Here is a 13,377-nt window from a genome sequence, read left to right as displayed (position 1 = left end):
TTGTTGGGGCCTAGTATGTGCTGGTATGTTTTGTGATAGATTGCGCTCCTCTCTCAGACTGGTGCAACAGACTTTTTCTGTTGACCTTCCGGGCTTCTTGGGCTAGAAATTTGTTTCACTCTGCAATTTTGTAGGTTCTGCTGCTCTAGAGTTTGTTTAGAGTTATTTTTTTTACAGATATTTAGTGGGGTTTGAGGGAGAGCTCAAGCAAGTCTCTGCTTTTAAGAGGAAAGCATTTTTAGAGAGAACCATACTCATCAGATGTGGGTTAAATAGAGAACAATATATGCATTTAGAAGTGAATAAATGTCTTCTGAATTTATAAAGAAATAAGAAGGTGATAGAATAGAAGGGAAAGCAGAGAAGGGTGTCTAAATAAATGGGAATGGAGGTCAAAGAGAAAATACTTCAAGCAGTCAGAAAGAATCAATTTAAATATCATGGAACCACAGGCAGGATTGCACAGGACCTTGCAGCTTCCACATTAAAAGACCGTAGGGCATGGAACATGATATTCCATAAAGCAAAGGAGCTTGGATTGCAGCCAAGGATCAACTACCCAGCAAAAATGAGCATGATCTTTCAGGGAAGGAGATGGATATTCAACAAAATAGGGGATTTCCATACTTTCCTGATAAAAAAGACCAGAGCTCAACAAAAAATTTGATCTTCAAGAACAAGATTCAAGGGAGAGAAAAACGGTAAATGGGACAGAAAGGTACAATATGTTGCTAATAAGGGCAAATTGTTTACATGCCTACAAGGGAAGATGACACTTCACAACTCTTGAGAATTGTATTGTTGTTACACCATGTTAAAGGAGTATACATAGAGGGGGTGTATATAAGTTGACTTTGATGAAATGATAAAAAAAATCTAATCAAGTGGGTTAAATGGACCCAAGTTAGTGGATTAGTCTGAGCTAAGAAAAATGTACTAAGAAAGTAGGAAGCAGATAAGGTTAAATTATATTACAGGAAAAAGACACAAAAACCTATTACAGCAGAGGGAAAGAAGGGAGAGGGATGAGCATTGTTTGAACCTTCCTCTCATCAGAGTTGGCTTAAGAAGGGAATAACATAATTAATTAGGTATAGAAATCCAACTTGCCCTATAGTCAGTAGGAGGGAAAAGGGGAAAGAAAAGGGAGGGAAGATAGAAAGGAGGGAAGAAGCAGTAAGGGTAAAGGGGAAAAAAGGAAAAAGGATAATAGAAGGGAGGAGGGACTGAAGAAGGTGGTGGTCAAAAGCAAAACACTAGTGAGGAGGGAACAGGAGAAAGGAGAAAGGATAGCATAAATGGGGGGGAAGATGGAGAAAAAGAAAGAGATAGCAATCATAACTGTGAATGTGAATGGAATGAACTCTCCCATAAAACTGAAATGGATAGCAGAATGGATTAAAAACCATAATCCTACAATATGTTGTTTACAGGAAACACATTTGAAAAGAGTGACACACACAGGGTAAAGGTAAAAAGCTGGAGCAGAATATATTATGCATCAGCTGAAATAAAAAAAAAAAAGCAGAGGTAGCAATCCTGATCTCAAACAAAGCAAAAGCAAAAATAGATCTTATCAAAAGAGAAAAGGAAGGAAATTACATCCTGCTAAAAGGCACCATAGACAATGAAGTAATATAATTACTAAACATGTATGCACCAAATGGTATAGCATCCAAATTCTTAGAGGAGAAGTTAAAGGAATTACAGGAAGAAATAGAAAGCAAAACTATACTAGTGGGGGACCTCAAACTCCCCTACTCTGAACTAGATAAATCTAACCACAAAATAAACAAGAAAGAAGTTAAGGAGGTGAATAGAACATTAGAAAAGTTAGGTATGATAGACTTCTAGAGAAAACCATATAGGGATAGAAAGGAATATACTTTATTCTCAGCAGTACATTGTACATACACAAAAACTGACCATATACTAGGGCATAAAAATGTCATAATCCAATGCATTAAGGCAGAAACATTAAATGCATCCTTTTCAGATCATGATGCAATAAAAAGCATATGTAATAAAGAGGCATGGAAAGATAGACTAAAAAATAATTGGAAACTAAATAATCTAATCCTGAAAAATGATTGGGCCAAACAACAAATCATAGAAACAATAATTTCATTCAAGGGAATGTCAAGAATGAGACAACATACCAAAACTTATGGGATGCAGCTAAAGCAGTTCTTAGGGGAAGTTTTATATCTTGAAATGCTTACATAAATAAAGTAGAAAAAGAGGAGATCAATGAATTGGGCATACAACTAAAAAAAACTAGAAAAAGAACAAATTAAAAATCCTCAATTAAAACATCAAATTAAAAATATTGAAAACCAAAGGAAAAATTAATAAAATTGAAATTAAGAAAACTATTGAATTAATGAATAAAACTAAGAGCTGGTTTTATGAAAAAAACCAATAAAATAGATAAACCTTTGGTTAATTTAATTAAAAAAAGAAAGAAAACCAAATTACTAATACCAAGAATGAAAAAGGTGAAGCTACCACTAAGGAAGAGGAAATTAAAACAATAATTAGGAATTATTTTGCCCAACTGTATGCCAACAAATTTGACAATCTTAGTGAAATGGATACATATTTACAAAAATATAAATTGCCCAGGTTAACAGAAGAGGAAGTAAAATACTTTAATAACTACCTCTCAGAAAAAGAAATTGAACAAGCCATTGATGAACTCCCTAGGAAAAGATCTCCAGGGCCAGATGGATTTACAAGCAAATGCTATCAAACATTTAAAGAACAATCAATTCCAATACTATACAGACTATTTGGGAAAATAGGAGAAGAAGCAATCTTATCAAATTCTTTTTATGATACAAATATAGTGCTGATACCTAAACCAGGAAGAGTCAAAACAGAGAAAGAAAATTATAGACCAATTTCTATAATGAATGTAGATACAAAAATTTTAAACAAAATATTAGCAAATAGATTACAGCAATTTATCACAAGAATAATACACTACGACAAGGTAGGATTCATACCAGGAATGCAGGGCTGGTTTGATATTAGGAAAACTATCAGTATAATTGATCATATCAACACTAAAATTAGCAGAAACCACATGATCATCTCAATAAATGCAGAAAAAGCTTTTGACAAAATACAACACCCATTCTTATTAAACACTAGAGAACATAGGAATAAATGGAGTCTTCTTAAAATAATAAGTAGTATCTACTTAAAACCTTTATCAAGTATCATATGTAATGGGTACAAGCTAGAATCATTTCCAATAAGATTGAGGGTGAAACAAGGATGTCCATTATCACCACTGTTGTTCAATATTGTACTGGAAACATTAGCTTTAGCAATAAGAGAAGAAAAAGACATTGAAGGTATCAGAATAGGGAAAGAAGAAACAAAGCTATCACTCTTTGCAGATGATATGATGATATACTTAGAGAATCTTAGAGAATCAAGTAAAAAACTACTTGAAATAATAAACAATGTTAACAAAGTTGTAGGTTATAAAATAAACCCGCATAAATCATCAGCATTTCTATATATTACCAACAAAGCCCAACAGCAAGAGATAGAAAGAGAAATTCCATTTAAATTTACTGTAGACATTATAAAATGTTTAGAAGTCTATCTACCAAAACAAACCCAGGAACTCTATGAACACAATTACAAAACACTTTTCACACAAATAAAGTCAGATCTAAATAACTGGAAAAACAGTAGTTGCTCATGGGTAGCCGGAGCTAATATGATAAAAATGACAATTCTATCTAAGCTAATTTACTTATTCAGTGCAATACCAATGAAACTAGCAAAAAATTATTTTATAGAGTTAGAAAAAATAATAATAAGTTTCATTTGGAAGAACAAAAGGCCCAGAATATCAAGGGATCCAATGAAAAGAAATGCAGGGGTAGTTGGTCTAGCTATTCCAGATCTTAAATTGTATTATAAAGCAGTAATCATCAAAACTGCTTGGTACTGGCTAAGAAATAGAGTGATGGATCAGTGGAATAGGTTAAGTATGCAAGACACAGAAGTCAATGACTGTAGTGATCTTTTATTTGACAAACCCAAAGATCCCAGCTTCTGGGATAAGAACCCACTCTTCAGAAAAAAAAAAAAAAAAACTTCTGGGAAAACTATAAAAGAGTATGGCAGAAACTAGGCCTAGACCTAAATCTCACACCATATACCAAAATAAAGTCAAAATGGGTTCATGATTTAGATATAAAGGCTGATACTATAAGCGAACTGGGACAGCAAAGAATAGTTTACCTATCAGATCTATGGAGATCAGAAGAATTCATGACCAAACAGGAGACAGAGACCATTACAAAAAGCAAAATAGATAACTTTGATTACATTAAATTGAAAAGTTTTTGCCCAAACAAAGCCAATGCAACTAAGATTAGTAGGAAGGTAGAAAATTGGGAAAGAATTTTTACAACCAGTTTCTCTGATAAGGGCCTCATTTCTAAAATATATAAAGAATTAAGTCAAATTTATAAGAATACAAGTCATTCCCCAATTGATAAATGGTCAAAGAATATGAACAGGCAGTTCTCAGATGAAGAAATTAAAGCTATCTATTGTCATATGAAAAAATGCTCTAAATCACTATTGATTAGAAAAATGCTAATCAAAACAACTCTGAAGTACCACATCACACCTATCAGAATGGCCAAGATGACAAAACAGGAAAATGATAAATGTTGGAGAAGATGTGGGAAAATTGGAACACTAATGCATTGTTGGTGGAGTTGTGAAATGATCCAACCACTTTGGAAAGCAATTTGGAACTACGCCCAAAGGGCTATCAAAATGTGCATGCCCTTTGACCCAGCAATAGCACTTCTAGGGCTATATCCCAAATAAATCATACAAAGGGGAAAAGGACCCACATGTACAAAAATATTTATAGCAGCTCTTTTTGTGGTGGCAAAGAATTGGAAATTGAGAGGATGCCCATCAATTGGGGAATAGCTGAGCAAATTGTGGTATACGAATGTAATGGAATACTATTGTGCTATAAGAAATGATGAACAGGCTGACTTCAGAAAAACCTGGAAAGACTTGTATGGTCTGATGCTGAGTGAAATGAGCAGAACCAAGAGAAAGATATGCACAATAATAGTCACATTGTGCAATGACTAATATTGATAAACAACCCTTCCCAGCAATACAATGATCTAAGATATCTCCAAAGGCCTTGTGATGGAAAATGCTGTCCACATCCAAAGAAAGAACTATGAAAGTTGGATTTTTTTTCTTTTCTTTTGATTTTTGTTTCCTCTTTCTGGTGCTTCCTCCTATCTAATTTTTACTTACAACATCACTAATGTGAAAATATGTTTAATAGGACTGTATATGTATTGTCTATATCAGATTGTGTGCCATCTTGGGGAGGATGGTGGGGAAGAAGGGGGAGAAAAATTTTAAACTCAAAATCATGGAAGTGATTGTTGTTTTGTTTTTGTTTTTTTTTTTAGAGTGATTGTTGATAAATCAAAATAAATTAATAAAAAATTTTTAAAATAAAAATAAATAAATAAATTGGAATGGAATAAAGAAAGAACAACATATATGTTTGGAAGGCTATAAAATCCTCTAAATTTAAATATAAAGAAGAGGAAAAGGGGAAAGGGTGGTTGGGAGAGGTTAAGGAAAGGATATTTGTAGAAGACATAGGTTAAATGATAGGAGGGCAAGGTATCAGATAGAAGTAAAATAAAGGAGTCAGGAAGGATTGGAAATGAGAGATACACACAAACATAAAATAAAGATCAGTAGTAAAATTTTTTTAGGGAAAATAAGCAGGGGTAGTAATCATGATCTCAGACAAAGTTAAAGCTAAAATAGATTTAATAAAAAGAGAAAAATAGGGGAACTATATTATATGTCAGTTATATTAAATAGTACAATTTTAGACTATTTCAAATAATTTGATGACACAAGGTTGGGATATTGCTGTGGTGTAGGAAATGATGAGTTGGTGGATTTAGAAAAAATACTGAAAAATTTGGATTTATTAAGGAAGATTTCATTCGCCTTTAGAGAAATAGAGCACAAACAAGTATAGTACAGTCTGACATAGATGCATATGAATGTATATGTGTATATATGTGTGTGTATGATTATATATGTATAAGTATGAGTAAGTGTATGTATGCATGTCCATATGTATACATATACACACATACATGTTTGTGTGTATATATATATATAGATACATTAATGTGTATATTTAAGTTTTAGTATTTAAGTTTGTTTTTCTTTTGTTATTTGGTATTTAAGTTTAAGCATTTAAAAAATAGAAAAAGAAAACATTTACTCAACTCTCCTAGCTATGATCTAATCACCCATTCGTTGTCAAAGTCATCATATATTCTATTTGTCCATACTGCCACCAATACCTTCACTCTCTAGGTTTATCATTTCCTCCCCTTCCAGTTTGGAGTCTATTTTCATTACTCAGCAAAAATGTCTTCAAGTTGATATTGGGCACAACCAAGATGGCAGAGAGAAGTTGGAAAGTTGCTTGAGCTCTCCCTAGTTTCCCTCAGAAAACAAACAAACAAACAAACAACATTAAATCAAGCCATTAAAAGAACTCTGGAACAACAGATCCACAAAAAGACAGAGTGAAACAATTTTCAGTCCCAGGTAACTTAGAAGGACTTCAAGAAAAGTCTGTCTCACTTGGATAAGAGGGGAGCAGACCCCAGCATAGGCAGTGTCCAGGCAAGACAGCATGAGGCTTCTAGCCCCAGCAAAGACAAGCTATCAAGGTACCATGTTCCTGGGTCAGCAGATCAGTGGTACAGCAGGCCAGCTGGAAGGCTTCCAGTCCCAGCACAGTAGACATCATCTTTCAAAAAATTATCAAGGAAAACTGCCCTGATATTCTAGAACCAGAGGTTAAAATAGAAATTTAAAGAATCTACTGATCACCTTCTGAAAGAGATTCCCAAAGAAAAACTCCTAGGAATATTGTAGCCAAATTCCAGAGTTCCGAGGTCAAGGACAAAATATTGCAAGCAGCCAGAAAGAAACAATTCAAGTATTGTGGAAACACAAGCAGGATAACCAAGATTTAGCAACTTCTACATGAAGGGACCTCAGGTTTTAGAATATAATATTCCAGAATGCAAAGGAAATAGGATTACAACCAAGAATCACCTACCCAACAAAACTGAGTATACTTCTCCAGGGGGAAAAAAGGACATTCAGTGAAATAGAGGACTTTCAAGCATTCTTGATGAAAAGACCAAAGCTGAATAGAAAATTTTAATTTCAAAAGCGAGACTGAAGAGAAGCATGAAGAGGTAAACAAGAAAGAGAAATCATAAGGGACTTATTAAGGTTGAACTGTTTACATTCCTACATGAAAAGATGATATTTGTAACTCATAAGACCTTTGTCAGTATTAGGGTAGTTAGAGGGGGAAAAATTACATGTATAGATAGATTAATAGATAGAAGGCACAGGGTGAGTTGAAGATGAATGGGTGATATCTGGAGATTAAAACTAAGGGGTGAGAGAGGATTTTACTGGGAGAAGGAGAAAGGGAGAGGCAGAATGGAGTAAATTATCTCATATAAAACAGACAAGAAAAGACTTTTACAGTGGAGGGGAAGTGGGGGAAGGTTAGAGGGAATGACTGAATCTCATTCTCATAGAATTTGGTTTAAGGAGGGAATAACATACACACTCAATTGGATATGGAAAGCTATCTTATCCTTCAGGAAAATAGTGAGGAGGGGTATTAGAGAGTGAGGTGATGATAGGGAAGAGGTTAGATTAGGGGAGGGGGTAATCAGAAGCAAACACTTATGAGGAGGGACAGGGTCAAAAGAGAGAATAGAATAAATGAGGTGTGGGATAGGATGAAGGGAAATATAATTAGTTTTCCACAACATGGCTATTGTGGAAATGTTTTGCATGACTACACAAGTATAACCTGTATTGAGTTGCTTGCTTTCTGATTGAGAGTGGGTGGGGAGGGAGGAAGGGAGAAAATTTGGAACCAAATGTTTTAAAAACAAATGTTAAAAAATTGTTTTCACATGCAACTGGGAAATAAGATATACAGGCAACAGGGTATAGAAATCTATCCTACCCTAGAGGAAAATAGAAGAGGAAGGGGATAAGATGGAGGGGGGAATAGAAAGGAGAGCAGATTAGGGGAAAGGGTATTCAGAAAGCATGCTGTCTTAGGGTTGGAAGAGGGATGATATGGGGAGAAAATTTGGAACTCAAAATCTTGTAGATGTGAATGTTGAAAACAAAAAATAAATAAATTAACTAATCTTAAAAAATAAAATCATTATGTAAATATTAGTTACTATCCTCAGACCTTATCTTGATGATTATATAATTGACTGAAAAATGTATAGAATAAAAGATTCCATTGGGGGAAAAAATACAATAGGCCAAATTGGGGGAAAAATCCACTTAAGAAAACAACTCCTTTAAATTTACAATTGGAAAATGAAAAACAAGGGACAAATACTATCTGGAGACAATAATTCCTTAAAAATTAGAATTAGAAAAGTATAAACTAATGACTTTATGAAACATCAATAATCAATCAAACAAAATCAAAAGAATGAAAAAAAAAAGAAGATAATACTAAATATCTCATTGGAAAAACAACTGACCTGGAAAATAGATCCAGGAGAGAAAATTTAAAAATTATTGGACTACCTGAAAGACATGATCAAAAAAAGAGCTTAGAAATCATCTTTCAAGAAATTATCAAGGAAAACTGTCTAGATATTTTAGAACCAAAGGGAAAAAAAGAAGTTGAAAGAGTCCACCTCATGAAACAGATCCCCAAAAGAAAACTCCTAGGAATATTATAGCCAAATTCCAGAGTTCCCAGATCAAAGAGAAAATATTGTAAGCAGTCAGAAAGAAACAATTCAAGTATTTTGGAAATATGATCAGGATAACACAAGATTTAAAGGTTTCTACAATAAGGGACCAGAGGGCTTGGCATGTGATATTCTGGAGGACAAAGGAGATAGAATTACAACCAAGAGTCACTTACCTAACAAAACTGAGTATAATCCTTGAGGACAAAACCTAGACTTTCAGTGAAATAGAGAGCTTTCAAGCATTCTTGATGAAAAGACCAGAGCTGAATAGAAAATTTGGCTTTCAAATACAAGACTCAAGAGAAGCATGAAAAGGTAAACAGGAAAGAGAAATCATAAGGGACTTATTGAGGTTGAGCTGTTTACATTCCTATATGGAAAGATGTCAGTATTAGGGTAGTTGGAGGGAAAATATATATGTAGATAGATAGGTAGATAGATAGGTAGATAGATAGATAGATAGATAGATAGATAGATAGATAGATAGATAGATAGACAGACACACAGGGTGAGTTGAAGATGAAAGAATGATATCTAAAATAATAAAATGAAGGGGTGAGAAAGGATTATACTGGGAGAAGGAGAAAGGGAGAGGTAGAATGAGGTAAATTATCTCACATAAAACTGAGAAGAAAAACCTTTTATAGTGGAGGGGAAGTCGGGGAAGGTGAGAGGGAATGATTGAATTTTATTCTCATCAGATTTTTCTTAAGGAGGGAATACCATACATACTCAATTGGGTATGGAAATCTATCTTACCCTATAGGAAAATAGGGTGGAAGTGGATAAGAGAGGGGGGGTGATAGAAGAGAGGGCAGATTGGGGGAAGGAGTATTCAGAATGAAAGACGTGTTGGAGTGGAGGGAGGGGCAATATGGGGAGAAAATTTGGAACTCAAAATTTTGTGGAAATGAATGTGGAAAATTAAAAATAAATAAATTAATTAATGATAATAATAATAAAAGGAATTCTGAAGAGGACAACATTGTCAATAAACCCATATCCGAAACCTCAAAAGAGAGTGTGAACTGGTCTAAAGCCCAAAAAGCCTTCTTGGAAGACCTCAAGAAGGATTTTAAAAGACAAATAAGAGAGACAGAATAAAAACTGGAAAAAAAAAAGAAATAAGAGATATGCAAGAGAGAGTCAATTGCTTGGAAAAGGAAGGACAAAATTAACTGTAGAAAACAAGTCCTTAAAAAATTCAATTGGCCAGATGTGGGGGGAAAAAAATACACTGAAGAAAAGTGTACAATTAGCCAAATGGAAAAGTACAAGAGCTAATCGAGGAAAACAACATTTTAAAAGTTAGAATTGGTGTTTACATGAAGAGGTGGATCCAAGATGGTGGAGTAAAGCTAGGGATTCATCTGAACTCTCTCCCAAACCCCTCCAAATACCTTTAAAAATGACTCTAACAAATTCTAGAACTGCAGAACCCACAAAAGATGGAGTGAAACGAATATCCAGCACAAAACAACTTGGAAGATTGATCTGTTATACAAAGGTAAGAGAGGAGCGTAGACCAGCACAGTCCACACCATCACAGGTCAGTCCTTAGCAAATCTGGAGCAGACCAGTGGGCAACTGAATCACTGGTAACAGAGGCAATTTCTTGTCCTCTCAGCACAAAGATGCTACAGCCAACTTAGAAAGTCAGCAGAAAAGGTCTATCTCTCCTGGTTGAGAGTGGAGTGCAGTCCTGGCTCCAGCAAACCAGGAGCAGGTCTTGGGAGTGACTGAATCAACAGTGACAGTGGCAGTGGCTACTTCTGGAGCTCTCAGCCCACAGAAGGTGAAAAGGGTCAAACAATAGGTTAGAAGGAGATTACAGGGGTCTTTTTGCTAGCACTGAAGCAAGACTCTCTTGCTTTCCCATACTCAGATCCTGGTTGCAATCCTGGATGCAGTCCCAGGGCAAGGAGGAGCACTAGCATAGCAGAGCTTGCAGCAGCAGCACAGGGTAACCTTCCTCACAGTTCTAGAGCAGAAAAGAGTGCTTGCGGTCACTCATAGACCACATCACAGGCCAAGAGAGTCATAAATGCATGTCTCCTTAGATCATAATACTTTAGAAGAACTAAAAACTTATAAGACCATAGAAGTATCTTTGAAAATAGCTGCACAAAACATTTAAAGCTTGGGACAGTGTGCCTTCCATGCTGGAAGCACAGCCCTACTTTAACAAAGAAGTAAAAGGCCAATTATAGGCTGAGGAAAATGAGCAAATAACAAACAAAAAATTCTGACTATAGAAAGTTACTGTGGTGACAAAAAAGTTCGAAATACATACTCAGAAGAAGATAACAAAGTCAATGCTCCTACTTCCAAAGTCTCCAAGAAAAATATGAACCAGTCCCAGGGCGTGGAAGAGCTCAAAATGGGTTTTGAAAATAAGTAAGAGAAAGGGAGGAAAAACTGGGAAGATAAATGAGAGTGATGCAAGAGAATCATGAAAAATGAGTCAACAGCTTGCTAAAGGAGACATAAAAAATACTGAAGAAGATAACACCTTAAAAAACAAACTAGGCCAAATTGTAAAAGATATAGAAAAGTCAATGAGGAGAAGAATATCTTAAAAAGCAGAATTGACCAAATGGAAAAGGAGGTCGAAAAGCTCATTAAAGAAAATAATTCCTTAAAAATACAAATGGAGCAAATAGGAGCTAAGGAATTTATGAGAAATTAAGAAACAATAAAACAACACCAATATAATGAAAAAAATAGCAGACAATGTGAAATATCTCATTGGAAAAACAACTGACCTGGAATAAAGATCCAGGACAGATAATTTAAAACTTATTGGACTACCTGAAATCCATGATCAAAAAAAGAGCCTGGATAGCATCTTGGAAGAAATTATCAAGGAAAACTTCCATGATATTGCAGAACCAGAGGGTAAAATAAAATTTAAAGAACTCACTAATCATAGAAATCATCAAGCACAATTGCCCAGATAATCTAGAACCAGAAGGTAAAATAGAATTTGAAAAAATCCACCAATCACACACTGAAAGAGATCCCAAAATGAAAAAAACCAGGAATATTATAGTGAAATTACACAGTTCCCAAGTCAAGGAGAAAGTATTGCAAGTAGCCAGAAAGAAACAATTCAAGTATGATGGAGCCATAGTCAGGATAACACAAGATTTAGCAGCTTCTACCTTAAAGTATTAGGGGGCTAGGAATATGATATTCTGGAGGGCAAAGGAGCTAGGACTACAACCAAGAATCACCTACCCAGCAAAGCTGAGTATAATCCTTCAGGTGGAAAAAAAAAGACATTCAATGAGATAGTAGATTTTCAAGCATTCTTGATGAAAAGACAAGAGCTGAATAGAAAATTTGACTTTCAAATACAAGATTCAAGAGAAGCATGAAAAGGTAAACAGGAAAGGAAAATCATAATGGACTTCATGAGTTTAAACAGTTTACCTTCCTACATAGGAAGATATGTAACTCATAATACCTTTCTCATTATTAAGGTAGTTATAAAAAGTATATATAGACAGAAGGCACAGGTGTGAGTTAAATATTAAGGGATGAGAAAGGAATGTATTGGGGGTAAGGAAAAGGGAGAGATCAAATTGGGTAAATTATCTCACCTAAAAAAAGCAAGAAAAATTTTAGGATAGGGGGAGTTAGTGAACCTTACTTACTCTCATCAGAATTGGCTCACAAAGGGAATAATATACACATTTAATTGGATATCAAAATTTATCTCACCCTTCAGGAATGTAGGAGGGGAGGGGGATAAGAGAAGGCAGGGTATAAGATAGAAGGCAGATTGAGGGAACAATAGTCAGAAGCAGAACTCTTTTTTTTTCCAGCCAAAGACAAGGTTTGTTAGAACATCCATCATATTGGGTAGACTCTTTAGGAGTCTGAACATTACTAACCTATTGGCTAGATTATAAGAATCTGAGCAGTGGCTAGATTTTAGGAATCTGAGCATCTTAATGGAGGGATCTAGGAGTGGCCAAGTAGTTTGGGGTGACTGGAGGGAGCAGTCTAAAAAGATCTGGATGGGAGTGGCCAGTAAACTGGGGTGAACAGAATGCCAAGGACCTGGACCACATGGCCAAGGGAGAAAGGAGCCTAGCTAGAATTAAGGGTGGGAAATGGCCTGGGGCCATAGGGAGGTAAGACAATGGAGGGCCTGGTTAGGTTAAGGGTAACAGAATTGGGAGATTGGGCCTAGCAACAATGAAAGGTCAGTTGACGGGATTATAGCCTCAGGCAAATGCCAGAGATTTGACCATGTGGGAAAGTCCAGCGTTTTTCCTTTTTGGGGTCTAACTCCCATTTTCATCATTCCCCCTTCAGACAAATGGGACCCAAATTCTTTTGGGGTAAGAGACAAAGGTCTCAGCTTCTGAAACTGTTTTCTGCTGTCAAGGGGCATAGAGCTGTCCGTGCCTCAAAGGGGTCCCAAAGAGGAGGTTGACTGGAAGTGAGCACAGCCTGCACCCAGGGAACAATTGGGGGGATATTGGTTGGTTCCCGC

Source organism: Vombatus ursinus, unplaced genomic scaffold (assembly GCF_900497805.2).
Source record: "Vombatus ursinus unplaced genomic scaffold, bare-nosed wombat genome assembly UNPS02012179.1, whole genome shotgun sequence".
NCBI classification, from domain to species: domain Eukaryota; kingdom Metazoa; phylum Chordata; class Mammalia; order Diprotodontia; family Vombatidae; genus Vombatus; species Vombatus ursinus.
This window is presented reverse-complemented; position numbering follows the sequence as displayed.